The sequence below is a fragment of the Abramis brama genome, assembly GCF_963993115.1.
Source record: "Abramis brama genome assembly, chromosome: 18".
Classification (NCBI taxonomy): domain Eukaryota; kingdom Metazoa; phylum Chordata; class Actinopteri; order Cypriniformes; family Leuciscidae; genus Abramis; species Abramis brama.
This window is the reverse complement of record NC_139980.1, coordinates 17373594-17377918: the sequence shown is the minus strand read 5'-3', so window position 1 is coordinate 17377918 and position 4325 is coordinate 17373594. Positions and strand designations below refer to the sequence as shown.

The 4325-nt window shown below is 35.7% G+C and overlaps 1 long non-coding RNA gene across 1 annotated transcript; it reads right to left on the bottom strand.

Annotated features, from left to right (window-relative positions):
• Window positions 1–852: 852 nt before the first annotated feature.
• Window positions 853–2049, bottom strand: LOC311067986. Its single transcript, XR_014603321.1, has 3 exons — window positions 1860–2049; window positions 1706–1768; window positions 853–1216 (listed from the first exon to the last, which is right to left on the bottom strand). It is a non-coding gene; the product is annotated as an uncharacterized lncRNA (long non-coding RNA).
• Window positions 2050–4325: the final 2276 nt, after the last annotated feature.

Here is a 4325-nt window from a genome sequence, read left to right as displayed (position 1 = left end):
TATATATATATATATATTTTTTTTTTTTTTTTTTTTAAATAAAATAATATATATATAATATATAAATATAAAAAGTTATATGGCTAGAATTAAAACCAATATATATATACACTCTTAGAAGAAAAGGTTCTATATAGAACCTTAAAAGGTTCTATCAGGCGCTACGTATTTGGAACCCCTAAAAGGTTCTATATAGAACCCTTTTTAAGGGTTCAATCAAAAGAACCCTTTAGGGTTCTTTGTAACCAGGAAAAAGGTTCTATATGGAACCTTTTAGGGGTTCATTCATTATCATTTGTTTTGTCCTTTCCGGATTAAATATTTCATATTATTGACAAACATCAAGACCCTAAAATGTAAAAATGTAATTCACATAAAAAAGTCACCCATGAATACTGAAAAAAAGCACACCCAAAGTGCATAGAACTAGTAATTTATTTATATTAACAAAAATAATTACTATTACTGAAAGAATGCTACTGTAATTAGTAGTAGAAAAGTATTCAAGGCTTTAAATGTACAAATCAACATTAAAACATCAACCATTTAAAAAATATATCATAAATAATGAAAATAGAGTTTCACCTACATCTACATATTACAAAATAAGTCCATAAAATGTACAAAATTACATTAATCTATCACTAATAAATAATGCAAATATACAGATTCATCTAAATTCCCATCAGTGTTAGAACAACATCAAGTCACTCAAAACTATAAATCCATATTAATATAACTCACAATGGAAATATACAGATATAGAAGTACTTCAAATCTACAAATTCATATTAATATCACTCATAAAGAATGTGAATACATAGATTAAAATTCAGATCAGCATTTCAGAACATCAAGTACTTCAAATCTACAAATTTACATTAATATCACTCATAAAGAATTGTAATTACAGATTCAAATTCAGATCAGCATTTCAGAATAACATCAATCGCCTCATATTTACAAATTTACATTAGCACTATTCATGACATATCAAAGTATTATGATAATTGATTATACATTTTGAGCACTGGGACAGACAGTTTTTTTTTTTTTTAGCTGCTGGAGAGTTTAAACAGGTAGTGCTCAACAAAATTCATTGTGTGAGTGATGTTCTTGGGGTATTCCACACTGAATACGAAATAAGCAATGAGGCACTCCATTGCCTCCATCACTGGTTGATGGTTTGGAGCCATTTGCAGACATCATCTGTAATCTTGAAAAGGAAAACAGAAAGTTACTATTAATTTCACATCATGTACATGTCACTACTTTATTGACCTCTTAGTCTAACATGAAAAAAAGTAAAGTTGTATTCTGTAAATGTAAATATTAAACTATCCCTTTAAGCTGTGTGTGCTTTAGAAACAGCCGAACCCTGGCCTGCTTCCAGTTCCTTAGACACCACTTGACTTGAACATAAAATAATCATTCATAAAGTTTGAAAAGGTTGAAGTGAATCACAATAGTGTTCACATTGGGCTGTTTACAATTATCTAGCATCATAAAAGCATTCTGATCCGAAGTGCGAGTCGCACAAGCGCGCTGTTCTGTTCTGTTCTGTTCTGTAGGGCTGTTCTTCATGACCATTTGAGTGTGCGGTCAAAAACTAGCTTAGAGCACTATCTGCAGTTAAAAACTAACTTAAGCTTAGGATCAGAAAACACAAAATGTAACAGTTTGCAACAAGCACAACACAACTTACCGATGTAAGGCAACTTGTGACACTGTCGCGGTTCAGGCTCTTTCGTGTTTTAGTGTAAATCCGCTGTAGAAACATTGACAACTTCATTACTAATGGGTTTAAAGCTTATAACAAGTAAATTACTTAAAAAAATCTATGTATTTTTCTGACTTACCACAACAATATTTCCGTCAGACCGTCAATTTAAATCAGCAGACGGGGATCAGTCTCTTCTCGACCGTTGGAATTCAAAAACGTGACGTGCACTGCACTGCACTCGCGAGACAGCGCTGCGTGAATATGCTCGCGCAAATGCAAACAAATTGTTTACTTTGTAAAATTAATGAAAATAATGAGTTTATTACTTCTTTTTGTTTATGTTTGCTGTTCAACAGATAAAAAATTTAAATCCATAATGCAAAATTGTTTAGTTGTGGTACAATAATTTCACATAAATGACAAAGAATTAAATGAAAGAGCAACAAACAAGGCTAAGACAAGACAAAAGCCTATTCAGCTATAAATGGCTTAGAATGAGCCCTTATGTATGTTTTCCTTATGTATTTCTTGTTATGATGATAATGATGATGATGATGATGATGACGATAAGGTCAATATAGGGGTGTGCGATATAGCTAAATTGTCTGCGATAATATCGTATTTTTTGTTTTAACGATGTGCGCTTTAACATTATCAAGTATATTTCAAAAACTAAACAAATCGTGCCTACAGAGTGCACGCATCTAGGCTAATGTAAAGTTACATGATGAAGTCTAGCTATACTAGTGCGCGTGTGCATTTTGAGTGCGTTCTTTCACTGCATTATTCAGTGTATTCAAATGCATTTATGAATGCATGTGAATGATCACAAAATTCAAGATATGGGGGTTAGAAAATGTATATATTTATATCATTTTATGTAGTTAATCAATATCACACGAAGAGTGCCATTTCAGTTTTTCTCCTCCAAAAATCAGCATGATTAAAATGTGATATTAAGTTACTACAACAGTTTAATAAACAATAATTTAATTACAACTACAAAATGTTGCAGAATAATGTAATATATGAATGAATAGCCTAAAGAACCTTTGTGCCAAAAGGGTTCTTTCTTGTCATTATAGAACCTTTTTAGCATAAAAGGTTCTTTGGAGTTGAGTAAAGAACCCTATGGTTCTATATAGAACCCCAATGAACCCTTTTTTCTAAGAGTGTACAGTGAGGAAAATAAGTATTTGAACACCCTGCTATTTTGCAAGTTCTCCCACTTACAAATCATGGAGGGGTCTGAAATTGTCATCGTAGATGCATGTCCACTGTGAGAGACATAATCTAAAAAAAAAAAAATCCAGAAATCACAATGTATGATTTTTTAACTATTTATTTTTATGATACAGCTGCAAATAAGTATTTGAACACCTGAAAAAAATCAATGTTAATATTTGGTACAGTAGCCTTTGTTTGCAATTACAGAGGTCAAACGTTTCCTGTAGTTTTTCACCAGGTTTGCACACACTGCAGGAGGGATTTTGGCCCACTCCTCCACACAGATCTTCTCTAGATCAGTCAGGTTTCTGGGCTGTCGCTGAGAAACACAGAGTTTGAGCTGCCTCCAAAGATTCTCTATTGGGTTTAGGTCTGGACACTGGCTAGGCCACGCCAGAACCTTGATATGCTTCTTACAGAGCCACTCCTTGGTTATCCTGGCTGTGTGCTTCGGGTCATTGTCATGTTGGAAGACCCAGCCTCGACCCATCTTCAATGCTCTAACTGAGGGAAGGAGGTTGTTCCCCAAAATCTCGCAATACATGGCCCCAGTCATCCTCCCCTTAATACAGTGCAGTCGCCCTGTCCCATGTGCAGAAAAACACCCCCAAAGCATGATGCTACCACCCCCATGCTTCACAGTAGGGATGGTGTTCTTGGGATGGTACTCATCATTCTTCTTCCTCCAAACACGTTTAGTGGAATTATGACCAAAAAGTTCTATTTTGGTCTCATCTGACCACATGACTTTCTCCCATGACTCCTCTGGATCATCCAAATGGTCATTGGCAAACTTAAGACGGGCCTTGACATGTGCTGGTTTAAGCAGGGGAACCTTCCGTGCCATGCATGATTTCAAACCATGACGTCTTAGTGTATTACCAACAGTAACCTTGGAAACGGTGGTCCCAGCTCTTTTCAGGTCATTGACCAGCTCCTCCCGTGTAGTTCTGGGCTGATTTCTCACCTTTCTTAGGATCATTGAGACCCCACGAGGTGAGATCTTGCATGGAGCCCCAGTCCGAGGGAGATTGACAGTCATGTTTAGCTTCTTCCATTTTCTAATGATTGCTCCAACAGTGGACCTTTTTTCACCAAGCTGCTTGGCAATTTCCCCGTAGCCCTTTCCAGCCTTGTGGAGGTGTACAATTTTGTCTCTAGTGTCTTTGGACAGCTCTTTGGTCTTGGCCATGTTAGTAGTTGTATTCTGACTGATTGTATGGGGTGGACAGGTGTCTTTATGCAGCTAACGACCTCAAACAGGTGCATCTAATTTAGGATAATAAATGGAGTGGAGGTGGACATTTTAAAGGCAGACTAACACTGCCGTGCAAAGGCAAAAGACCGTAACTTCGTTTTTGGTCGAAAATGAGTT